This window comes from Stenella coeruleoalba (assembly GCF_951394435.1).
Source record: "Stenella coeruleoalba genome assembly, chromosome: 3".
Classification (NCBI taxonomy): domain Eukaryota; kingdom Metazoa; phylum Chordata; class Mammalia; order Artiodactyla; family Delphinidae; genus Stenella; species Stenella coeruleoalba.
In genome coordinates, this window is record NC_137148.1 from 96,094,314 (window position 1) to 96,121,938 (window position 27,625).

The 27,625-nt window shown below is 36.5% G+C and overlaps 1 long non-coding RNA gene across 1 annotated transcript in view; it reads left to right on the forward strand.

Annotated features, from left to right (window-relative positions):
- The window catches only part of LOC307183718, a 537,680-nt gene that overhangs the window by 279,778 nt on the left and 230,277 nt on the right, over positions 1–27,625 (forward strand). Inside the window, exon 4 of the long non-coding RNA XR_013827568.1 lies at positions 2,638–2,676. This is a non-coding gene — a long non-coding RNA (uncharacterized lncRNA). The remainder of the gene's footprint in view (positions 1–2,637; positions 2,677–27,625) is intronic.

Below are 27,625 nucleotides of genomic sequence, written 5' to 3' on the forward strand. Positions count from 1 at the left end.
TTCCTCCAGCATATTTCTTCCTTCTCAATATTGTTTTGGCTATTTGACTCTTTTGTGTTTCCATATAGATGAAAATTTTTTTTGTTCCACTTCTGTGATTAATGTCATTGGTAGTTTGATAGGGATTTCATTGAATCTGTAGAGTGCCTTGGGTAGTATGGTCATGTTAACAATATTGATTCTTCCAATCCAAGAACATAGTATATAGTTCCATCTGTTTGTATCATCTTCAGTTTTTTTCAACAGCATCTTATAGTTTATGGAGTACAGGTCTTTTGCCTCCTTAGGTAGGTTTATTCCTAGGTATTTTATTCTTTTTGTAGTAGTCTTTGTAGTAGTCTTTTTGCTTGAATTCTTTCCCTTAACATTATATTTTTGAGATTCTTCTGCTATAAACATAATAGTTCTTTGTATTGCTGAGTAATATTCTCTTATTGGGCTGTAACAAAAATGTGTTTATCCTTTCACCAACTGATGGATATTTGGGTTGTTTCCAGACCTGGACTATTTTGAATAAGCTGCTATGAACACTTGCATACAGATATTTGTGTGAATATATGCTTTTACTTTTCTTGAGTAAATATCCAGAAATTAAATAGCAGGGTCATATGGAAAATGTATATTTAACTTTGTAAGAAATAGCTAAACTGGTTTCCAATTGATCATACCATTTTGCATTCCCACTAGCAATGTATGTGTTCCAGTTCTATGTTTACATCATCATTTGCTAATGTCAAGCTTTTCAGTTTTAGCCATCCTACTAGATGTTTACTGGTATGTTATGGTTCAGTTTACATTTTCTTGATAGCGAATTCAGCTGAGCATCAGTTTCAGGTGCCTTATAATCCATTTGTTTACTGTCTGTGTTGAAGTGTCCTAACCAATTTTTTGCCCTTTTTGTATTAGATTGTTTGTATTCTTATGTTCTTTTTATATTGTGCCTATAAGTCCTTTTATAAGATAGGTATTTTGCAAACATTTTCTCCTAGCCTGGGGCTTGTATTTTCATTTTTTAGAACTATATTTGAGAACATGTATTTTTTTATTTCAATATAGTCCAGTTTATCAATTTTTTCTTTATGGTTGGTGCTTTTGGTATCATATCTAGGACATATTTAGTTATCACAAATATTTTTCTGTTTTCTTCTATATATTTTATATATTGAATACTTAAATTTATGTCTATGATCATTTTTGAGTTAACTTTTGTGTATGGTAAGGATCAAGGTAACTTTTTTGTATATGAAGGCCTAATGTTTCCAGTACCATGTTGCAAATATATTTTCTTCATTGAATTAATTTGGCACCATATATGCGTATATTTGTGTGTGTATTTCTATTTTGTTCCACTGACAGATGTATCTAGCTAATTTCATATCCTATATGTAAAACCATTTAAATTTGTTGATTGCTCTAGCTTTATAGTAAGTACTAGCATCAAGTAGTATGAGTCCTCCAACTTTATTCTTTTTCAAAATTGTTTTTGTTACTTTATATTCTTTGCTTTGCAGTACACATTTTAGACTCAGCTTCTGAATTAATATAAAAATACTTCCAGAATTATGCTTGAAATTGTATTGAAGTTGTAGATCAATAAGTATAAAACTTCTGATGAGAAAAATGTGTCATTTTCTTCATTTATTTGATTTCTCTCATCAATGTTTTGTAGCTTTTAGTGTATAAGTCTTGCAAATACTTGGTAAATTGACTCCTAGTTATTTTCTTTTTGATGGAATGAACATTTTATATATATGTGTATATATACATTTATATTTGTGTATAAATATACATATATATATACTTTAAATTTGAAGTTAAATATTTTGTTTGCTAGTATGTAGAAATGCAATTGATTTTTGTATCTTGACTTGTATCCTGTGTCCTTGAAAAACTCACTTATTAGTGCAAGTGGGTCTTTCCCAGATTTCTTGGGATTTTTCTATGTGGTAGATATTGTCAAATAAGAACAGAATTGTATTTCTTCTTTCTAGTATGTTTGCTCCACACTTATTTTTATTTTCTAATTGAATTTTCTTTCTTTCTTTCTTTCTTTTCTTTCTTTCCTTCCTTCCTTCCTTCTTTATTTTTTAATAATAGGAAATATTGCTCTAAATTGCTTTTCTTTAGAAATCCAGACAATTTTAACAAACTAAATAAAAATATATACTTTATAATATAAAAATAAATATATTTTATAATATATAAATAAAATATATATCCATTTAAATCTGTGCTATTAATTGTGTATCAATTATCTATCTAAAATCTGTTAACATATAAAATATATATTATGTTTAATATATAATTATGCCCTTATTAACTTCTGTCACTGCAGATTAGTTGACATTTTTTAGAGTTTTATATAAATGAAATCATGGCATATAGTGTTCCTTTCTTTTTTTTTTTCATTCACTCATTCTAATTATTTTGAGATTAATCCCTGCTATTGCATGTATCAATATCCCCTTCCTTTTTACTGCTAACTAGTATTCCATTATATGGATATACCGTTTTATTCATTCATTTACCTGTTGATGAACATTTGGGTTGTTTCTAGTTTTTAGGAGTTACAAATGAAACTTCTGCAAACGTTTATGTAAAAGTCTTTGAATGGATATATATTTCTTTTTATTTTAGGTAAATACCTAGGAGTGGAATGGCATGATCATCTGCTAGGTGAGTGCTTAACTTTTTAATAAAACACTAAACTTTTCCTAAGTGGTTATACTGTTTAACATGCTGCATATGAGAGATTTAGTTGCTTCACATACATACCACTACTTGATATTTTCTGCCTTTTTAATTTGTATCTATCCTATTGTGTGTGTAGTGGCATTTCACTGTGTTACTTACTTGCATTTTGCATTTATCAATGGTTGGAAATCTTTTCATGTGCTTATTTGCCACCTGTATATCCTTTTTGGTAAAATGTCTCTTCATTTCTTTTGCCAGTTTTCTAACTGGATTGTTTGGTTTCTTACTGTTGGGTTTCTAGAGTTCTTTTTTTTTTTAAATTGAGATATAGTTGACATATAATAATACGTTAGTTTCAGGTTACAACATAATGATTTGATATATGTATATATTGTGAAATGATTGCCCACAATGTGTTTTTTACTTTTGGGTTTCTAGAGTTCTTTTTTTTTTTTAATTGAGATATAGTTGACATATAATACTACGTTAGTTTCAAGTTACAACATAATGATTTGATATATGTATATATTGTGAAATGATTGCCCACAATGTGTCTAGGTAAGATCCATCATCACATGTAGTTACAATATCTTTTACTCGTGATAAAAGTTTTAAGATCTACTCTCTTAGCTATTTTCAAATACACAGTACAGTAGTATTAGCTATAGTCACCATGCTATACATTACTTCCCCAGGACATTTATTGTATAACTGGAAATTTGTACCTTTTGATCCCCTTCACCATTTCACCCAAAATTTTGAATATTTTAGAATTTCCACTACAAGTTCAATGAGAAACAGTGAGATTGAATATCCTTTTCTCTCTCTCTGTCTCTCTTTAAATTATAGAGATAACGATTTCCATCTTTCACCAATAAGTAAGATACTCATTATTGGTTTTTCAAAGGTGATCTTTATTAGCTTCAGGTAGCTCCCTGTTTGCTGAAAATTTTTATTATGAATAGAATTTTAATCTTAATTTTCTCAAATGCTGTTTTCTGCATCTATTAAAATTCTTGTGTGATTTTGGAGTTTATGTAATCTGTAGTTGTTGGTTAATCATATTGACTGATTTTCAAGTGTTGACAAATACTTGCATTCCTGGATGAAGCCACTAATATACTATTGTTTTATATATTGTTGGACTTGATTTGATAACATTTTGTTAAAGATTTTGGGCCTGCGTTTGTAAGAGATACTGGTCTGTAGTTTTCTTGTAATGTTGTTTTAGTATCAGGATAATGTGGTCTCATAAAATGTGAGGGAAAGCATTACTTAATCTTCTATTTTATAGAGGACTTAGTATATAATTGGTATTATTTATTCCTCAAATGTTTGATAGAAGTTACCATAAAAGCATCTGAGCTTGCAGTTTTATTTATTTATTTATTTTTACATCTTTATTGGAGTATGATTGCTTTACAATGGTGTGTTACTTTCTGCTTTATAACAAAGTGAATCAGTTATACATATGTTCCCATATCTCTTCCCTCTTCCATCTCCCTCCCTCCCCCCTTCCCTATCCCACCCCTCTAGGTGGTCACAAAGCACCGAGCTGATCTCCCTGTGCTATGCAGCTGCTTCCCACAAGCTATCTATTTTACATTTGGTAGTGTATATATGTCCATGCCACTCTCTCACTTTGTCACAGCTTACCCTTCCCCCTCCCCATATCTTCAAGTCCATTGTCTAGTAGGTCTGTGTCTTTATTCCTGTCTTACTCCTAGGTTCTTCATGACATTTTTTTTCTTGAATTCCATATATATGTGTTAGCATACGGTAGTTGTTTTTCTCTTTCTGACTTACTTTACTCTGTATGACAGACTCTAGGTCCATCTACCTCACTACAAATAACTCAATTTCATTTCCTCTTATGGCTGAGTAATATTCCATTGTATATATGTGCCACATTTTCTTTATCCATTCATCCGATGATGGACACTTAGGTTGTTTCCATCTCCAGGCTATTGTAAATAGAGCTGCAATGAACATTTTGGTACATGACTCTGTTTTTTTTTTTTTTTTAATTTCTTACAATAAGTAGTTTATTTACCAACATATTTTACAGCTTTGGCTTTGTATTAGTTTCCTAGGGCTTCCATAACAAGAGTTCCTCAGATTCAGTAGCTTAAACAACAGATTTACTTTCTCACAATTCTGGGAGCCAGAAGTCCAAGGTAAAGGTGTTGGCAGGGTTGGTTTCTTCTGAGGCCTCTCTCCTTGGCTTTTGGACGGCTGCCTTCTCATTGTGTCCTCACAGCGTTTTCCTCTGTGTGCGCACATGTCTGTGGCCAAATCTCCTCTTTTTATAAGGACACCAGTCACATTGGATTAGGGCCCACACTCATGACCACATTTTAACTTAATTACCTCCTTAAAATACAGTCACATTCTGAGGTCTTGGGGATTAGGACTCCAACATATGAATTTGGTGGGGAGTTGGGGACAGAACTCAGCCCGTAACTGTGTTCTCCTGCACCTGGGTTTAGTTCCCTTCTCTCTAGGAGATTCCTTAGCAAAGATGTGTGGGAAAAAAACTATGATCTCTGTACATCTGAAAATCTCTTCATTTCCTTCAAACTTAAGTAATGTTCCTAAATATAATGTTTTAGATTGATAGTTATTTTCCCTTAGCACCTTGAAGATATTCTACCAGATGCTGGAACTACAGTAGTTAGCCAGAGAGTATGCTCTCTAGAGGGACAAAATGAAATAGCATTTGTACAGTTGTATGAAGATAAGTTTTCATTTCTCTTGGGTAAACAGCTAGGAGTGGTATTGCTGTGTCAAATGGAAGTGTGTGTTTAACTTTATAAGAAACTGCTAGAGGTTTTCCAGAATGGTTGTACCATTTTACATTCTTGCCAGCAGTGTATGAGATTGATTGCTTTTTAAAGGTTTAAAGTTTCTGTAACTTTCTATGTTGTACCTGGGTGAAATAGTCGCTAATTCGCTAGTTTTCTTTTCTATTGACTTTATCCAGTCTAGAATTCATTTAGTTCATTAAAGCTGGGTTTTTTACATGTATATAGATTTTCCCCATTTTTGCCTTAGAAATCCCTAATTAGTTGATCCAAGTTACTAATTTTATTTTTTTTTTTACATCTTTATTGGAGTATAATTGCTTTACAATGGTGTGTTAGTTTCTGCTTTATAACAAAGTGAATCAGTAATACATATACATATGTTCCCATATCTCTTCCCTCTTGCGTCACCCTCCCTCCCACACTCCTATCTCACCCCTCCAGGTGGTCACAAAGCACCGAGCTTATCTCCCTGTGCTATGCGGCTGCTTCCCACTAGCTATCTACCTTATGTTTGGTAGTGTATATATGTCCATGCCTCTCTCTTGCTTTGTCAAAGCTTACCCTTCCACCTCCCCATATCCTCAAGTCCATTCTCTAGTAGGTCTGTGTCTTTATTCCTGTCTTACCCCTAGGTTCTTCATGACATTTTTTTTTGCTTAAATTCCATATATATGTGTTAGCATATGGTACCTATCTTTCTCTTTCTGACTTATTTCACTCTGTATGACAGACTCTAGGTCTAACCACCTCATTACAAATAGCTCAATTTCGTTTCTTTTTATGGCTGAGTAATATTCCATTGTATATATTTGCCACATCTTCTTTATCCAATCATCCAATGATGGACACTTAGGTTGTTTCCATCTCCGGGCTATTGTAAATAGAGCTGCAATGAACATTTTGGTACATGACTCTTTTTGAATTATGGTTTTCTCAGGGTATATGTCCAGTAGTGGGATTGCTGGGTCATATGGTAGTTTTATTTGTAGATTTTTAAGGAACCTCCATACTGTTCTCCATAGTGGTTTTACCAATTCACTTTCCCACCAGCAGTGCAAGAGTGTTCCCTTTTCTCCACACCCTCTCCAGCATTTATTGACTCTAGATTTTTTGATGATGGCCATTCTGACTTGTATGGGATGATATCACATTGTAGCTTTGATTTGCATTTCTCTAATGATTAATGATGTTGAGCATTCTTTCATGTGTTTGTTGGCAGTCTGTGTATCTTCTTTGGAGAAATGTCTATTTAGGTCTTCTGCCCATTTTTGGATTGGGTTGTTTGTTTTTTTGTTATTGAGCTGCATGAGCTGCTTGTAAATTTTGCAGATTAATCCTTTGTCAGTTACTTCATTTGCAAATATTTTCTCCCATTCTGAGGGTTGTCTTTTCGTCTTGTTTATGGTTTCCTTTGCTGTGCAAAAGCTTTTAAGTTTCATTAGGTCCCATTTGTTTATTTTTGTTTTTATTTACATTTCTCTATGAGGTGGGTCAAAAAGGATCTTGCTGTGATTTATGTCATAGAGTGTTCTGCCTAGGTTTTCCTCTAAGAATTTGATAGTTTCTGGCCTTACATTTAGGTCTTTAATCCATTTTGAGCTTATTTTTGTGTATGGTGTTAGGGAGTGATCTAATCTCATACTTTGAAATGTACCTGTCCAGTTTTCCCAGCACCACCTATTGAAGAGGCTTTCCTTTCTCCACTGTACATTCCTGCCTCCTTTATCAAAGCTAAGGTGACCATATGTGCATGGGTTTATCTCTGGGCTTTCTATCCTGTTCCATTGATCTATCTTTCTGTTTTTGTGCCAGTACCATACTGTCTTGATTACTGTAGCTTTGTAGTATAGTCTGAAGTCAGGGACCCTGATTCCTCCAGCACCATTTTTCGTTCTCAAGATTGCTTTGGCTATTTGGGGTCTTTTGTGGTTCCATACAAATTGTGAAATTTTTTGTTCTAGTTCTGTGAAAAATGCCAGTGGTAGTTTGATAGGGATTGCACTGAACCTGTAGATTGCTTTGGGTAGTATAGTCATTTTCACAATGTTGATTCTTCCAATCCAAGAACATGGTATACATCTCCGTCTGTTTGTATCATCTTTAATTTCTTTCATCAGTGTCTTATAATTTTCTGCATACAGGTCTTTTGTCTCCTTAGGTAGGTTTATTCCTAGGTATTTTATTCTTTTTGTTGCAATGGTAAATGGGAGTGTTTCCTTATTTCTCTTTCATATATTTCATCATTAGTTTATAGGAATGCCAGAGATTTCTGTGCATTCATTTTGTATCCTGCTACTTTACCAAATTCATTGATTAGCTCTAGTAGTTTTCTGGTAGCATCTTTAGGATTCTCTATGTATAGTATCATGTCATCTGCAAACAGTGACAGCTTTACTTCTTTGCTGATTTGGATTCCTTTTATTTCCTTTTCTTCTCTGATTGCTGTGGCTAAAACTGGCAAAACTCTGTTGACTAAGAGTGGTGAGAGTGGGCAACCTCGTCTTCTTCCTGATCTTAGTGGAAATGCTTTCAGTTTTTCACCATTGAGGATGATGTTGCCTGTGGGTTTGTCATATATGGCCTTTATTTCATTGAGGAAAGTTCCTTCTATGCCTACTTTCTGCAGGGTTTTTATCATAAATGGTGTTGAATTTTATCGAAAGTTTTCTCTGCATCTACTGAGATCATATGGTTTTTCTCCTTCAATTTGTTAATATGGTGTATCACGTTGATTGATTTGCGTATATTGAAGAATTCTTGCATTCCTGGAATAAATCCCACTTGGTCATGGTGTATGATCCGTTTAGTGTGCTGTTGGATTCTGTTTGCTAGTATTTTGTTGAGGATTTTTGCATCTATGTTCATCAGTGATATTGGCCTGTACTTTTCTTTCTTTGTGACATCCTTGACTGGTGTTGGTATCAGGGTGATGGTGGCCTCGTAGAATGAGTTTGGGAGTGTTCCTCCCTCTGCTATATTTTGGAAGAGTTTGAGAAGGATAAGTGTTAGCTCTTCTCTAAATGTTTGATAGAATTCGGCTGTGAAGCCATCTCGTACTGGGCTTTTGTTTGTTGGAAGATTTTTAATCACAGTTTCAATTTCAGTGCTTGTGATTGGATTGTTCGTATTTTTTATTTCTTCCTGATTCAGTCTTGACAGGTTGTGCATTTCTAAGAATTTGTCCATTTCTTCCAGGTTGTCCATTTTATTGGCATAGAGTTGGTTGTAGTAATCTCTCATGATCTTTTGTATTTCTGCAGTGTCAGTTGTTACTTCTCCTTTTTCATTTGTAGTTTTATTGATTTGAGTCTTCTCCCTTTTTTTCTTGATGAGTCTGGCTAATGGTTTTTCAATTTTGTTTAGCTTCTCAAAGAACCAGCTTTCAGTTTTATTGATCTTTGCTATCGTTTCCTTCATTTCTTTTTCATTTATTTCTGATCTGATATTTATGATTTCTTTCCTTCTAACTTTGGGGGTTTTTTGCTCTTCTTTCTCTGATTGCTTTAGGTGCAAGGTTAGGTTTTTTATTCGAGATGTTTCCTGTTTCTTAAGGTAGGATTGTATTGCTATAAACTTCCCTCTTAGAGCTGCTTTTGCTGCATCCCATAGATTTTGGGTCATCGTGTCTCCATTGTCATTTGTTTCTAGGTATTTTTTGATTTCCTCTTTGATTTCTTCAGTGATTACTTCGTTATTAAGTAGTGTATTGTTTAGCCTCCATGTGTTTGTATCTTTTACAGATCTTTTCCTGTTATTGATATTTAGTCTCATAGTGTTGTGGTTGGAAAAGATACTTGATAAAACTTCAATTTTCTTAAATTTACCAAAGCTTGATTTGTGACCCAAGATAGGATCTATCCTGGAGAATGTTCCATGAGCACTTGAGAAAAATGTGTGTTCTGTTGTTTTTGGATGGAATGTCCTATTACTATCAATTAAGTCCATCTTGTTAAATGTATCATTTAAAGCTTGTGTTTCCTTATTTATTTTCATTTTGGATGATCTGTCCATTGGTGAAAGTGGGGTGTTAAAGTCCCCTATTATGAATGTGTTACTGTCGATTTCCCCTTTATGGCTGTTAGTATTTGCGTTATGTATTGAGGTGCTCCTATGTTGGGAGCATAAATATTTACAATTGTTATATCTTCTTCTTGGATCAATCCCTTTATCATTATGTAGTGTCCTTCTTTGTCTCTTCTAATAGTCTTTATTTTAAAGTCTATTTTGTCTGATATGAGAATTGCTACTCCAGCTTTCTTTTGGTTTCCATTTGCATGGAATATCTTTTTCCATCCCCCTACTTTCAATCTGTATGTGTCTCTAGGTCTGAAGTGGGTCTCTTGTAGACAGCATATATATGGGTCTTGTTTTTGTATCCATTCAGCCAGTCTGTGTCTTTTGGTGGGAGCATTTAGTCCATTTACATTTATGGTAATTATCGATATGGATGTTCCTTTTCCAATTTTCTTAATTGTTTTGGGTTTGTTATTGTAGGTCTTTTCCTTCTCTTGTTTTTCTTGTCTGGAGAACTTCCTTTAGCATTTGTTGTAAAGCTGGTTTGGTGGTGCTGAATGCTGTTAGCTTTTGCTTTTCTGTAAAGGTTTTAATTTCTCCATCAAATCTGAATGAGATCCTTGCTGGGTAGAGTTATCTTGGTTGCAGGTTTTTCTCCTTCATCACTTTAAGTATGTCCTGCCAGTCCCTTCTGGTTTGCAGAGTTTCAGCTGGAGGATCAGCTGTTAACCTTATGGGGATTCCCTTGTGTGTTATTTGTTGTTTTTCCCTAGCTGATTTTAACATGTTTTCTTTGTATTTAATTTTTGACAGTGTGATTAATATGTGTCTTCGTGTATTTCTCCTTGGATTTATCCTGTATGGGACACTCTGTGCTTTCTGGACTTGATTAACTATTTCCTTTCCCATATTAGGGAAGTTTTCAACTATAATCTCTTCAAATAGTTTCTCAGTCCCTCTTTTTTCTCTTCTTCTGGAACCCCTATAATTCGAATGTTGGTGTGTTTAATGTTGTCCCAGAGGTCTCTGAGACTGTCCTCAGTTCTTTTCATTCTTTTTTCTTTATTCTGATCTGCAGTAGTTATTTGCACTATTTTATCTTCCAGGTCACTTATCCGTTCTTCTGCCTCAGTTATTCTGCTATTGATCCCATCTAGAATATTTTTAATTTCATTTATTGTGTTGTTCATCGTTGCTTGTTTCATCTTTAGTTCTTCTAGGTCCTTGTTAAATGTTTCTTGCATTTTGTCTATTCTATTTCCACGATTTTGTATCATCTTTACGGTCATTATTCTGAATTCTTTTTCAGGTAGACTGCCTATTTCCTCTTCATTTGTTCGGTCTGGTGGGTTTTTATCTTGCTCCTTCATCTGCTGTGTGTTTTTCTGTCTTCTCATTTTGCTTATCTTACTGTGTTTGGGGTCTCCTTTTTGCAGGCTGCAGGTTCGTAGTTCCCATTGTTTTTGGTGTCTGTCCCCAGTGACTAAGGTTGGTTCAGTGAGTTTTGTAGGCTTCCTGGTGGAGGGGACTAGTGCCTGTGTTCTGGTGGACGAGTCTGGATCTTGTCTTTCTGGTGGGCAGGTCCACGTCTGGTGGTGTGTTTGGGGGTATCTGTGGACTTATTATGAATTTAGGCAACCTCTCTGCTAATCGGTGGGGTTCTGTTCCTGTCTTGCTAGTTGTTTGGCATAGGGTGTCCATCACTGTAGCTTGCTGGTCGTTGAGTGAAGCTGGGTGCTGGTGTTGAGATGGAGATCTCTGGGAGATTTTCGCCATTTGATATTATGTGGAGCTGGGAGGTCTCTTGAGGACCAGTGTCCTGAAGTTGGCTCTCCCACCTTAGAGGCATGGCACTGACTCCTGGCTGCAGCACCTAGAGCCTTTCATCCACACAGCTCAGAATAAAAGGGTGAAAAATTAGAAAGAACGAATTAGTAGAAGTAGAAAGAAAGAGAGAAAGAAAGAAGATAAAGTAAAATAAAGTAAGATAAAATATAATAAAGTTATTACAATTAAAAATAGTTATTAAGAAAAAAAAATTTAAACAAACAAAAAAAAAACAAAATAAAAACAGACGGATAGAACCCTAGGACAAATGGTGGAAGCAAAGCTATACAGACAAAATCTCACACAGAAGCATACACATACACACTCACAAAAAGAGGAAAAGGGGAAAAAATAATCTTGCTCTCAAAGTCCACCTCCTCATTTTGGGATGATTCGCTGTCTATTCATGTATTCCACAGATGCAGGGTACATCAAGTTGATTGTGGAACTTTAATCCACTGCTTCTGAGGCTGCTGGGAGAGATTTCCCTTTCTCTTCTTTGTTCTCACAGCTTCCAGGGGCTCAGCTTTGGATTTGGCCCCGCCTCTGCGTGTAGGTCACCGGAGGGCGTCTGTTTTTTGCTCAGACAGGACGGGGTTAAAGGAGCCGCTGATTCGGGGGCTCTGGCTCACTCAGGTTGGGGCGAGGGAGGGGCACGGAGTGCAGGGCGAGCCTGTGGCGGCAGAGGCTGGCGTGACGTTGCACCAGCCTGAGGCGTGCCGTGCGTTTTCCTGGGGGAGTTGTCCCTGGATCCCGGGACCCTGGCAGTGGCGGGCTGCACAGGCTCCCCGGAAGCGGGGTGTGGAGAGTGACCTGTGCTCGCACACAGGCTTCTTGGTGGCGACAGCAGCAGCCTTAGCGTCTCATGCCCGTCTCTGTGGTCTGCGCTTTTAGCCGTGGCTCGCGCCCATCTCTGGAACTCCTTTAAGCAGCGCTCTTAATCCCCTCTCCTCGCGCACCAGGAAACAAAGCGGGAAGAAAAAGTCTCTTGCCTCTTCGGCAGGTCCAGACTCTTCCCCGGACTCCGTCCCGGCCAGCCGTGGTGCACTAACCCCCTGCAGGCTGTGTTCACGCCACCAACCCCAGTCCTCTCCCTGTGCTCCGACCGAGCCCGTGAATGGGCTTCCTAGTGTGTGGAAACCTTTCCTCCTTCACAGCTCCCTCCCACTGGTGCAGGTCCCGTCCCTATCCTTTTGTCTCTGTTTATTCTTTTTTCTTTTGCCCTATCCAGGTACGTGGGGAGTTTCTTGCCTTTTGGGAGGTCTGAGGTCTTCTGCCAGCGTTCAGTAGGTGTTCTGTAGGAGTTGTTCCACGTGTAGATGTATTTCTGGTGTATCTGTGGGAAGGAAGGTGATCTCCGCGTCTTACTCTTCCACCATCTTCAAATTTTAAAACTTTTGTGTATGAAGACATTTTCAAAAAAAATGAAAAGACAACCTTCATCTTTCATCAAAACTGCACTTGGGTTGATGGCTACAAAGTCTTTAGTGTCAGCCACAGCCATACTGGGAAGAGAGAGGAGAGCAGAAGAAGAGAGGCCACCTGAATCCCATGCCGTCACCCCTGCTCCTGGCCACACGACCCACGGCTGCGCCCACTACCCCTAGCAGTAGCATCTGCAGGCTCGCGGGAGTGGCTCGCTGAGCGGTGATGCAGGACGGACGCCTCTTCCAGTGTGGGGGTGGCAACCAGGTAAGCGGGCGGGGTGGGAAGGGCAGCGGGTGAGGGGACTGGTTTCGGGTGGCCCGTCGGCTCGTTGTGGCAGTCAGTCTGAGGTCTTTTGCCAGCGTTCAGTAGGTGTTTCCTAGGAGTTGTTCCACGTGTAGATGTATTTCTGGTGTATCTGTGGGGAGGAAGGTTATCTCTGCGTCTTAATCTTCCGCCATCTTCCCCCTCGGAGTTTTATTTTTGAGAAATATATATTTAAAGTTTTTAGTACTAGACTATTCACGTTACAAATTTTTTCTTGAGTGAGTTTTGGTAATTTTTATATCTTTCAAGAAATTGTCCTTTTCATCTTGTTATCAAATATATTATCATAAAGTTGTTTATATTTTTCCTTATTAATCTCTTAATGCCTGTATGTAGTGCTACATACACTTTCCTTCCTGGTATTGGTAAGCTATATTTTTCTTGATCAGTCTGCCTAGAGTCTCATCAATTTCATTAATCTTTAAAGAATATTTTGGTTTTATTTAGTTTTCTCTTTGGTGTTCTTTTCCGTTTCGTTCGTTTTTGTTCTGACCTGTATTATTTCCTTTTTTCTGCTTGCTTTTAGATTAATTTGCTCTTCTCTTTTCAGTTGATTGTATTAGAAACCAATGTCATTTTTTGAGACCATTCTTATTTTATAATTATAAGCATTTACTTCTACAAATTTGATTTTAAACTTTGCTTTAGCTGTGTTCCACAAATTTTGATGTTATGTTTTCATTTCCACTCAGTGCAGAATATTGTCTCATTTGTGGTTTCTTTCTTTCTTTCTTTTTTTTTTTTTCAACATCTATATTGGAGTATAATTGCTTTATAATGTTGTGTTAGTTTCTGCTGTATAACAAAGTGAATCAGCTATACATATACATATGTCCCCATATCCCCTCCCTCTTGGGTCTCCCTCCCACCCTCCCTATCCCACCCCTCTAGGTGGTCACAAAGCATGGAGCTAATCTCCCTGTGCTATGCGACTGCTTCCCACTAGCTACCTATTTTACATTTGGTATTGTATATATGTCAATGCTACTCTTTCACTTTGTCCCAGCTTACCTTTTCCCCTCCCTGTGTCCTCAAGTCCATTCTCTACTTCTGTGTCTTTATTCCTGTCCTGCTCCTAGGTTCTTCAGAACATTTTTTGTTTTTTTAGATTCCATATATGTGTGTTAACATATGGTATTTGTTTTTCTCTTTCTGACTTACTTCACTCTGTCTGACAGACTCTAGGTCCATCCACCTCACTACAAATAACTCAATTTCGTTTCTTTTTATGGCTGAGTAATATTCCATTGTATATATGTGCCACATCTTCTTTATTCATTCATCTGTCGATGGACACTTGTGGTTTCTTTTAACCATATTCCACGTAGAAATGTGTTGCTTACTTTGTGATTACCTGAGGATTTTCCATACATATTATTATTTATACGTATAGTTCATTTTTTAATGATCAGTTTATTTTGTATGATTTCAGTTATTTTAAGTTTGTAGAGGTTTGATCTGTGAGATTATGGTCTCTCTTACTGAATGCTTCGTGTCGTCTTGAAAATATTGTGCTCTCTGCTATTGTTGAGTTGAATGTTCTTTAAATGTGAATTAGTTATTTGACTATCTGGTAAAATTCCTTGTTTTGAAGTATATGTTTTTCCTGATATTTATATAGCCAATACAATTTTCATTATTCTTTTCATGATGTGTCATTTTCCATTGTTTTACTTTTACATAGCATAAAATTGGGTATGGCTTTGTTATCCAAATTGACAATCTCTACCTCTTATTAAGAGTGTTTAGACAAATTACATTTAAAGAAATTATTAATATGTTAGGATTGATATGTCATGTTGATATGATAGCAAATATTGATACATTTATGTCTCTCTTCTTACTTTTTGTTTTCAATTTATCCCATATATTCTTTGTTCTAATTTTCTCTTTTCATGCCTCCTTAGAATTAAATGTTTTTAGTTTTTCCATTTTATCTCCACTAATAGCTTAATAATTATACCTCTTTTAACTTTTTTTAAAATTTCTGTCTCTTGTAGTTATTTTTTTCATTAGATTTTGGACATTTATGCAAAAGAAGAGAAGAGACTAAGATAGATAATATGCACTCTTAGAAATCTGTGTGCCCTGTTTCTGGCAGGTTTTGTGGGGGATTAAGGCAATAGTGTTTTTAGTTCCTGTGGCCCTGAACCCTACCAAAGGGGCTTATTTTCAGCATTTTTCTTCCTTCTCACACAGCAGCCAAACTACCATTTTTAGATGAGGAGTCTTGCTCAGGGAGTCTTGAACACAAGCAAATTACTTGATTCTCTTCCAGTGGTGATAGCACCCTGCTTTGTATTTGTGTAGGGTGCTTTAAACAAGAGGCTTTCTATCCTTCCACCAACAGCAGCCAACCTTTGCCTGAGATAGGAAAAAGGGCTGTTTTCCTCTTCTTCCCTAAGAAACAGACAGCTTCTGTTTTATCCCATCTCCGTTGGACAGCTCAACTATTTCTAGGAAAGTTTCTTGCCCTGTACCTAGAGAAAGAGAGCTTTGGCTTAATATGAGAGAATAGTCCCAGTCACTTCTGGGTTTCACGTCTATTCCACAGCAGCAGCTAGTAAATCATCCCCTGCAGGCTTTCATTGCTAAGGAAGGCTTTCTCAGCTATCCTTTATTGCCTCCACCCTTTCTCCTTATGCCTGGTGAGGGTTTATGAGAAAAATTTGGCAGGTGGCTGGGGACTCCTTTTGTTTCTGGGACTTTCAGAGATATTTAATGTGACATACTAGTTCATATTCTGCTTTTATGTTTTTGTTAACATTTCAGTAATTTATGTTTTCTTACCCATTTTAATGGGTGCTACTTCTCTATCTTGTACTTTGTCAAGACAAAACTGTTTGCATGTCCTATTTTTCCTTGTAGGAGTTTGTCACCCTTCGAAATTCAATTTACCTCACTGCCTTGAGACCTCAGCTTACTGATGGGCTCAAAAAAAAAAAACCCTCTTGTTTTGTGTATTTTTAGCTTTTATTATTGTTGGGCAGGAGCAATGGTCTCTTGTGGTTTTCTATATTCTCAGCAGAGGCAAAACTCTGGATGGGTCTTTAAGCATAATTTTTCAGTGAAAAAAATGAAAACTATAATGAGATAAATAACATGATGTCATTTAAGTAAATTAAAACATTTGCAAATTATACATCTCATGTTTTGTAAAAGCATATTAAAATAAACAGAAACACATTGAATACATTACAGTTATTGCCTGGGGATGAAGGAAGGAGAAGTGAGATATAGTGATATAAGTGAATGAATTAGAGAATGAATGAATAGAGCAAGAGAGGATAATTTCATTAAACAAGGTTGATTATGTGAAATAAACTGAGGAGTCTGCTAAACTCAGCCCCCTGTAGCTGAGACCCAGAAGGTATTAATAAACAAACAATCAAACACAAAAGAAATCAGATAATCTAGCATTATCTTATTCTACTTATATTGTAATAGGGTGCTACAGTATGTGCATATCATTTTTGTGCATGTCAGACTTGTTATTTTCATTTTAATATTATTAAATATCTTGTTAAATATATAATTTGAATTATTGAAAATATTTGTGACTATATGTATCTCATTGGCAGATGAAGTACAATGTCTGATTAACATAATAGAACACAAGAATTACTGTAATTGGGGGAAAAGAGTAAAACAGAATAATGAAAACATACATCATGGAGGACATATTGTATTTACTGATTCATTGCTAAATTATTTTCTAGAAATAATTGTAGTTCTGTTTGTCCATTTGAGATAAAGGTGATAGACAGTGATTTATATAGGCTATGAACCAATTGGAGTACCTTGGGTCAGCTATTTTGCCGATTTTAAGCCTTCGTTTTTTTCATTAGACTCATGAGTTTAGACTTTAAGGTCACTCCCAAATAATATGATAATATAAGGAAAACCCAGAAGGAGAATGCCTGGCTGGACCTCAAGCAGTTTGGTTAAGATACCAGGAGAGTACAACCTAGGGCAGGATACTTTGATAAGGGAAAAAGAAGTTTTTGTAAGCTAAGATTCATTGAGGTAGTTTGTTTATCTATTTATTTATTAATTTAAAACTTTTTTTATTGAAGTATAGTTGATTTACAATGTTGTGCTAATTTCTGCTGCACAGCAAAGTGACTCAGTTTAAAGAATTCAAACCAAAGAATAATAAAAGAACAAGGAGAACTTTTCACTGATGGATTCTATAGATAAAGCCTTGATAGCATTGAATAAAATCTTAATTCCAATCTCTTGTGCCTGGACGTATACCTCTGTATGAGTCTTGATGGTTCTGTAGACTTAGAAAACTGGGACTTTTACCCCAAGATCATGATGAGTATTCTAAATGGATTTAGATTTCCTTCCAGCTTAGCTTGGTTTTCTACCAAAGACAGAGCCTGAACTAAGGATTTGCATATAGGTGGTTTATTTGGAAAGAGATGGGAGATCAATCTAGGGCACATCATTGAGGTGCCAGTGAGAGTAAAGAGGGAAAGACAGAGTCTACACAAGGGATTGCTCACTGGAAGTGGCCACTGAAACTTGATCTCATGGAGACCTTCTGAGGAGTAAGCAGAATATTTCTCAAATTGTCCACAAGAGATTTCCAAGAAAAAGCAACTTGTCACCCCCTTTTTTTTTTTTTTTTGAGAGCTTCCCTGAGTGGGTGAGTAAGTAATGTCTGGTATTTCTGAGCTGTGCATGTGTGCACGTCACTCTGTCTCTCACCACTGCCTCATATCATGGCATTGGAAAAGCCCTGAAAGAAAACAAAAGTTACATGGAGTATGTTTGAGCTAACGTAACGTCAACAAAACCTAAATCAAATCCTGCAGGAACCTAGTCAAAAAATCAGGCAGCCCTGAGAGGATGCAGGGTAGAGTCCAAGAGGGTCTGATACACTCTCTGGACTTCTGAAGCTTTGGCATAGCAAGTAGCTGGTTGAATTCCCTCCATCCAGGATTTGATAAATAGAAAGTTCTCCTGTATGATCGGTAGGGAGATTTACTTCTTATTTTCTCCTGGTTAAACTCAAGACTGAAGTTTAGTCTCGGAAGCATTGGCCTAATCTCTGTCTAATTTTTCAATAAGTTCAGGGTTCTGTACAGGGGTGTTAGGATGGGACATTTTTCTAATATGCTGTATTTCTATTTCATGGAAAAACTAATACAGTTTTAAGTGTGGTGTTTAGATAGGGCACTAATAATTGTCGGAGGTAAGCATTCTTTGAAATAAGAAACACTAGTTTTATTCATATACTCTTGAAAAATCACTTTCCCATGCTGTTTTCTTTGCTCTCCTTGCCTTTGAATATCCTTCCAAGTGCTAGAGTTGCATCACTAAAGCTTCACTTCTCAAAATTCCAATAAACCCAAATCTGTATTATCCTCATAGTAGATACTCAGTGTGCTGGTTTTCGATTGATCATAATAAGGATTTTGAAATTTCAAGTTACATTGTTTCCACCTCACTCACCTCCCAACACAAAAGCAAAGTAAAGCAGTAGAAGCATTTATTTCCTCTGCAATAATGGTATCTCTTGTCAATAGTATTAGTTGTCAAAAATGCTTTCCACCTCCAAGTGAAATACAAATAAGGAAAGAAAAATACTGAAGTTTCCACCAAAGGACTTCTTTAAATTAGTGTTTTACTTATTTTGGTATGTTTAGAAAAGTGAAGCAAGAAAGGTCATTTAGAAAGGATAATAGGATGTAATCTTCAACAAAAGAGGTTTAAGCAAAAACTTTTAAGAAAAATGTAATACATTTAGTATCGATAAAAGAGAAGTCAGTGGGTGATTATGAGGAGATTGGAGGTAAAATAGTAGGAGAAAAAGGTGGAGGGACGGAGCCAGCTGAGAGGTTAGACTTGGATCAAAGAACTGCAAAAAATGGACGAATCTTGGTGAAAACCTCAAGAACATTTTGAATAGTAAAAGAAAAACCATCACAATCCCAACTTCTAACTCAGGATTTAAAATACTTGAAACTTCTAATGCACAATATTAAAAATAGTAAATGCAGTGTCCTTTTAGTATAGCTTTCTGTTTCACATGGGCCTTTTATTGTTATAAACATCTTTTTCTTTCTTTCATAATTATTTACTCTACACAGTTTACTCTCAGTATGAAGTCAAATATCATTTCATTACTTTATGTTAGACCTTTATAAAAAGATTATGCAATGAACTAATCAACAAAAGGTAAAGCTGACATTTAAATAGCAATGCACCTTTTGGCATTATCTACTGTGAAATTCAAAGAAATAAAAGATTCACCCAGTGCTTGCCTCCCACTGTCCTTACCCAGGCTCACTGGATACAAAAATCCAACTCAGAAAGTTGACACTGCCAAGGTTGAATTTCACATCCTTTGACATTTTACACATGTAAGTGTCCAACATACCAGTGATTTTTTTCTAATCCAAACTACTTCTAGGTTGCTCCTTTGAAAATCAGGTATGCATTTTCCTATTTAAACAATATTATAAACTAAAAAGAGTCCCAGATACACCCATCAGAGTGCTTTTGGTGTACATTTAGCATAGCTAGGCTATCAGTTGGGGACCATCTTACTGCTGAGTTTTGACTGGCTTTGGCAATAGCATGAGAAGAGACGTGAAGTCAGACAGAAAACAGAGGAAGAGAAATTCTCCTTGTTAGGGGTTCATGGTTGATCATGGGGACAATGTTGAAATAAGGGACTGGAAATGATGATGAAGCTTCTCTCATGACTTCCGTTCCATGTCCATGGCCTGCTTTCACTCCCTGGCATCTCCCAAGGTCCCACAAGGCCCTCAAGTAGGTGTTAAGAAGGAAACCATCTAATTCAGTCTAACTGATTTTGCCTGTCGTATTACCTCTTTAATTTTCTCAAAGGGTTAGAAAGGAATACTTATTAATCAAAAGATCTGTAACTGACTGCATTGAAAGACATGTAACAAAAGTGCCAGTGTTCCGTGGCATGAGGGCAGACCCTGTCAGGCAGCTATGCATGTTGCCAGGCGTGACAGGCTATTAGCAGTCCTCAGTTCAAATCCAGTTACTTCTGACCTGCATGAATTTTGCTCCTTGATAAACCTCTCCTTCTCCTTGAGAGTGAAGTTCAAACGTCACCTCATCTAGCACAATATCAACAGCCTCTGAGCTCCTCAAGCACTTAGCTGTAATGTGATTAAACCAGAACTCTTTATATTTAATAAAGGGGGATGAGGAGAAAGGAAGGGGAGGGAGAAGACAAACGGGGGAAGGATGAAGAGAAGGGGAAGAATAGAAAGAGAAAAAAGTTTTCTCCTCTTCTCTCTGTCTTTGCCCCCACGAACTATAATTCATATCTAATAATACTATTAATACTTAATCACTACTTATAATAAATTTTGCCTTTTCAAAAACTAGTTATATTTAATATTTAGAAAATGCAAAGTTTTAAAATATTAACTTTAACCTGTACATATTTTTTATTAAATAAAGAAACAAAATAATTCCCTAAGACAAAGTCCCCTCTAGGATCCTATTCTGTTTATACTTTGCATCCTATTTACCTCTTTTCTTAGAGTGTCATATACTATCTGTGACCTAATTTGTAGTTTATGGAAGAAGTGGCTAAAACATAGTTTGAGCAGAGGCCTTTCCAGAATTCCCACTCCTTAAATTACCCTGAACAGTCAGATAGTTGATGAGAACAAGTAATTGAAGTTACGTTTAACAGCATAGAATCACATTTTTGACTATTAAAAAAAATCATTTCTTCCCTCCCCTCTTCCATTCTACCACATTTCCGCTAATGTCAGTATTATGTCATGAAGCAGGCTAAACAAAGGTCAGATTCAGGAAATGTGGACAGAGGGAGTACGCTGATTGTAAATTGTGTCTCATGAATTATATTCTGTGTGCGTGTATACATAATGCATTATCCTAAAGACATCTTATTGTTGGATTTGATTGAGCATTCACTTTACCATGTATATAGCGTTTACTTATGCCAGAAATGGACATTCTGGCTTACATAATACTGAAATAGCATTTCTGAAAGGAATTCTATCGTACTTGCCACAAATTTAAAAAGTCCTTTGCACAAATTATTGGAATTATTTATTTATCATCTCCCGTAGTAGACCATGAACTTCTAGGGGGCAGGAGTAATTCTTATCATCCTTGCACTTTGCAGTACTGATCAAAGTTCTTAACGTAAGACAGGAGTTCAATAAATATTGAATGACTGAATGGAAATTTTCCAAATGTTCTGCTTTCTTTAGAATATTTTCATCCCTTACTTTTGACTTCACAGGTCCTCTTCTAATTATGATTAAATTATTAACTCAATTAAACAGAAGCTCCCTTGGGGCTACTGGAAGGAACTGTACTCTAGAGCTGTGAGGTCAGCAAGAGCAACGGCTTGTGAAATAATTGTGATGGGAAGTTTCTCTGTGCCTCTGAACCTCATTTTTTTTTTTTTTTTTTTTGCGGTACGCGGGCCTCTCACTGTTGTGGCCTCTCCCGTTGCAGAGCACAGGCTCCGGACGCGCAGGCTCAGCGGCCATGGCTCACGGGCCCAGCCACTGGGCGGCACGCGGGATCCTCCCGGACCGGGGCACAAACCCGCGTCCCCTTCATCGGCAGGCGTACTCTCAACCACTGCACCACCAGGGAAGCCCTGAACCTCATTTTTTATTTAGCAGACTTGTTCCTAAATGGATATGTTGTGATTTTTGTGATACTTATCTTAATTGCTTCAAGGGAACTAAAAGAATTCCTAACAGATACTCTTTGTACAAAGCAAAGAATCACATCTCCATCCATAGTCTGCTTTTTACAATTTATCTATATTATGGGGTTCTATTTTTATATCAAAGTGTCTTATCTCTAGATACATTTATTGCTCAATTAGAACTTTGATAAAATATTTCCCTACTATTCTAAAACTCTAAATTACAAATACATAAGGATTTAAAATGGAGCTTGGTAAACTTAAAAAAAAATTCACTGTTGATTTACCTTGTTCTTTGCATCTTCTCATAAAACATAGCACAATATATAGCTGAACAGAAAAGATAGGTAACCACAAAAAGGAATTTTTTGGTTTAGGATTCAAGAGAAGTATGCTGGTGTTCTGGAGTCCATTGGATCCTCTGGACTGGCCACAGGCAACTCTCTCCCCTTGCCAGAGATGAACCTCATTGCTCCCGCAGTTTGTACAAAGACCTCAGCTGAGGCTGTTAACTCAGAAAATGGCATTCGTTTTCTGAATGAATGCCATTCAAAGCCCTCCCCTACCATCTTCATTGCCTCTAGGTGGATAACCAGAGTCAACTTCCAGCATAACCAGGAACGTATAGTCTGTGGCCTGGTGGAAATAAATCACACACAGAAGGAACTGCAGGAGTCGGTTACTGCACGCTAACAGCACCTAAGGGAACGTGTGTGGGAGGGGTGCAATGGAATGCTGATTTATGCAGTACTTCTCGTGTGTAGTCTGGGACCAGTAGCATCAGAATCACCTGCAAAGTTGTTAGAAATGAGAAGTATTTGGCCCACCCCAGACCTATAGAATCAGAAACTCTAGGAGTGGCACCCAGCGATCTGTGTTCTAACAAGCCCTCCTGGTGCTTCTGATGCCTGCAACAATTTGAGAACCCAAACTGAGAACCCAAATCCCACTTCACATCCTCTTAGCTTCACTATGGCTTCTTCCAGCCACTTCTTGTTGCCAGCTGCTCTGCATGGGCTGCAACAGTCTTGCCACAGCTATATCCTGACAGTGCCTTGCCTCATGCCTGTGTCCTGCAACTCTTGCCTCCTGTCCTAGGGTTAACTTTTGGATCCCAAAGGCACAAAAAGTACAGGATTCATCTCAATTCTGGGGCATATGCAGTCTGAAAGCCTGGGGAATTCCCAGCTTCCCTAAGGATACATTTTTGACAAATGGGAGATAGAAACTGGGAATATATTCTTCGCACTTCCTCCCTCTGGATAGACCCTTTTGAGATGAAGTTTGTATGGTTTCTTAGAGAGCAGATCTATGAGGTGAAGAAATCAGTAGCAATCAACATGATAACATGTTCTTGGAATTTACCCTACATTGTTACTCTCCCTCACACCCCTGTCCTTCAGGTAAGCTCTCTGGGATCGTATTTCCTCAAACAGTGGTCACACATAAGCCTTTGCCTCAGACTCTAATTTCTGGGGAATTGGGCTAAGAAAAAAGACACCCAGGACCTGAGATTCACTGCAGTATCATTGCTGCAGGTCTGATGCATACTTGCTGTATAGAAAATGATATGCAAAATTAATGTTTCTATAATAGAATATTATTGTGAAATTTTTGTTACATTTAACATAGTAAATCATAAAGCAAATGCCTGATAGCAAACTAAGATATCAGATGTATGCACTTAATTTCCTATTTGTTATTGTTGGACAATTCTAGTAAATACTCAAAGGTTAACATGCTATTTTCTCCTTTTGCTCTGCATCCCCACAAAACTGAACAGAGCTATGAATTCTTCAGTAGAATCATAAGCTTCTGTACACCATTTGGGAATAAGGAGCATATCCCTTCAGCATTGGACTTACGATGCAGCCTGATTTTTATGCTTTTTGTTTGTTTGTTTTGGATTTCCTTTGTTAAGAATTATTCACTTTGCAAACAAGGTAATGAAAGAGAGTATGCATTTTCATTTCTTCTTGGGACTCAGCAAATCTTTACAGAAATTAAGTTCCAGTGTGACCCAATGCCCCAGAGGACAAAGATGCATGTAGAGAGACATGCTAATAATTGAGGAAATCTACGTGGGGGACAGGAATGATCAACTACTTCTCTGTTGTCTGAAAAAGTCATTGGACTTCCTTAAGTGCCTAAATCACTATAAGAGAATGGCCCCAGCTCTGAGAAAATATTTCTGAGACTAGGCCAACTTTTGTGTTAGTATTTGGAAGATGATTTGAAAAATTCCCTGAGTGACATATCCCCTAAACTTGCTCACCAGGGTATCTTAAAATTCCTGTTAGGGGGTCCTTTTTTAAAAGTTTTTCTTTGAGCTTTACTGAGCTATAATTGACATGTAACATTGTGTAAGTTTAAAGTGTACAATGTGTTGATTTGATATACTTATGTATTGCAGAATGATCACCACCAGAGGTAACACTTCCAGCAGGTCACATAATGACCATTTCCTTTTTGTAGGGAGAACATTTAAGATCTACTCCCTTAGCAACTTTCAGGTATATAATACAGTATTAACTATAATCACCACGCTGTACCTCACATCTCCCAAGCTTACTCATCTCATAGCCGATAGTTCGTACTCTTTGACCAATACCTCCCCATTTCCCCCAATTCCTAGGCCCCTGGGAACCAACATTCTAGGCTCCATTTCCATGAGTTTGGCTTTTTTAGATCACACATATAAGCGATACCATACAGCACTTGTCTTTCTCTTTCTGACTTACTTTACTTAGATGTTGTCCCAAATGGGAGGACTTTTTTCTTTCTCGTGGTTGTATGATATCCCATTGTATATGTATACACTGTAACTTCTTTAGTCATTTATCCATTGACAGACATTTAGGTAGTTTACACATCTTGGCTGTTGTGAATAATGCTGGAATGAACATGGGAGTACAGTTACCTCTTTGAGATCCTGTTTTCATTTCCATTGCATGTATACCTAGAAGTGTGGTTGCAGGATCATATAGTAGTTCTATTTTTAATATCTGAGATGATGTTTTCCATTACTGGCTGTAACCAATTTACATTTTCACCAGTAGAGCACAAGAATAGTTATCCCTTTCTTGAACACAAGCTCTGGTTTCCAGGAATATTAATTTTCATTACACTCAGGAAAAATAATGCAGCTATTACTACTATATTATGAATTTACTTACAAATTAAAAGATACAAAAACCCTAAGGTGATAGGTTAGGTTAGATAAATCTGGAAGGAGAAGGAAGATAAGAAAAAAGTTTTAAGTGACTTTCTTTGACTATTCAAAATGGCCCAAGTACTCAGGTAGAAAAAAGTACTGAAGTAGAAAAAAGAAATTCAGTTCTTTCCACCAAAACCATCCCAAAACTATTTAGCTTAATGCATCTTCTCTAAGGCCTCTATACTCAGCCAATATTGTGTATTAGGACATGCATTAAATTGTTCTTCTTGCTTTCTCAGAATATTTCATAATTCAGTATTCATGCCCTCAACCTAAACCTATCTCCTTTTCAGACTTCTGCCTAACTCTGCTATAAGCATTTCTCTGTTGTCAATTCCAACTCCACCCTACAACTTATCTCTGGCTAACCCTCTATCTCTGATATATCAGATCTTCATGAGATCGCTATACACACTTATGAATAAGACTTATTCAAGTGAATATCCATCAGTAATGATGTCCTCACTAACTCACAGCCACATCCCTAAAGTTCATGAAAACAAAGTGGGTAATTGAGTAAACAATAGAGGTGTATACTAAGAAAGGGCAATGGGTAGAGAAATAAAAGATAAAAATCCATCAGTTGGTTATGAAAATGCGACAGACTAAAAACAATACAAATGCCATTTATTTTGTTTTCTTAAAAAATCCTACTATATTATACACATTTCCCTGGGTTTTCATAGACCACTTTTAATGATAATTTTTACTAGTTTTAAAATATCCATCTAACTTACATATACTATACTTGTTTTAAACTGCTCTCTATATTTTCTCCAATTTCTTAAAGTTAAAAGTTACTGCAATGAAAATCTGGCTCTGCATAAAGTAGTCTTCTTGTGTAGAATTATGGTATTAGGATACATAGTCCCGAAGGTAGAATTGCTGAGTCAAATTGGATTAACATGTTGTCTTGTGCCACATATTGTTTATTGCAAAGTAAATATCTGTGTTCAGTTATTAGTTTCACCACAATCTAACAAGCTTTGAATGTTCTTACTTAAGCAAAAATTGTTTTCTCCATAGATGGAGAATACAGTGGTGTCTTAGGAAATGTTTATTTTCTACTTCTTTAATAACTGACGAAAGTGTACATTTCCCATGATTATATAATTTTTATATAAATTATTTGTTCATATATTTGCCTTATTTAAAATAAAGAGCAAGACCCCATTAAGTAATTTTTAACAAACACTTTGAAAATCTTGTTGGATGCAAATATTTTCCAAACATGTTACTTTTATATTAGTTGCTGTCATGTACACAGAATTATCATTATCTCGTATGTATTAATCTATCAATTTTTTTGAATCTCTTTTCTTCCCCAGTTACAAAAGTTGGCATGCCCATGGTACGAATTCTGTGTTTATTATCTCTTCGATATCTATTCTCATTCATAAGTGACTTCATTTGTCTCATACTCCTTTGGCTTTAAATAGCATTTATATGTAGGCAATTCCTAAATCTTTTTGCCCTACTTCTGTTTTTCCCCTAAGTTTCACATACATGTCCACCTGAGTTTAATCCCGTCCCTCCTGGTTCAACTCTTGACCCCTAAAATATGCAGCCAGATAGCAGACTCAAGCCTTTTCTTTGCATACGTCAGATCCCATGATTCATCTGTGAGAAAGCATCCACTGGCTTCTCATCTCGCATGGAATGCAATCCAGACTTCTTGCCCTGACCATCAAGGCTCTGGATGCCTATACATTAGAGGTCCACATTTACCTTTTAATTCATACCACTCTAGTCTTTGTTTACTTCTCTGTATTCACATTGCATATTTTTCTGTCCTCAAACAAGCTAAGCTCGTGCCTACCCCAAGCATGATTTTTTCTCTTTCTGGTCTCTGAGTGGAATGTTTGTTCATGTTCCTTTTTTCTTGAGGTACAGATGATTTACAATATTATATTAGTTTCAGATGTACAATATAGTGACTCAATATTTTTACAGATTATAATCCATTTAAATTTACTACAACACAGTGGCTATATTTCCACGTACTTTACAATATATCCGTGTTCCTTATCTGTTTTATACATAGTAGTTTGTATCTCTTAATCCCATACTCTTATCTTGAACCTCACCGTTTCCCTTTCTTTACTGGTAACTGCTAGTTTGTTCTATCTGTGAGGCTGTTTCAGTTTTGCTATATTCATTCATTTTGAAAAACATTTTAGATTCCACATATATGCAATAACATAGAGTGTTTGCCTTTTTCTCTCTGACATTTCACTAAGCATAATACTCTCTAGGTCCATCTATGTTGTTCCAAATGGCAGAATTTCATTTTTTATGGCTGAGTAATATTCCATTGTGTGTGTGTGTGTGTGTGTGTGTGTGTGTGTGTGTGTACATATATATATATAGCACATATTCTTTATGCATTCATCTTTTGAGGAACACAGGTTCCTCCCATATCTGGGTTATTGTAAATAGTGCTACTGTGAACATTGGGGTGCATGTATCTTTTCAAATTAGTGTTTTCATTTTCTTTGGATATATACCCATGAGTGAAACTGTTGCATCATATGGTAGTTCTGTTTTTAGTTTATTGAGGAACCTCCATACTGTTTTCCAAAGTGGCTGCACCAATCTATATTCCCACCACCAAGGTACGAG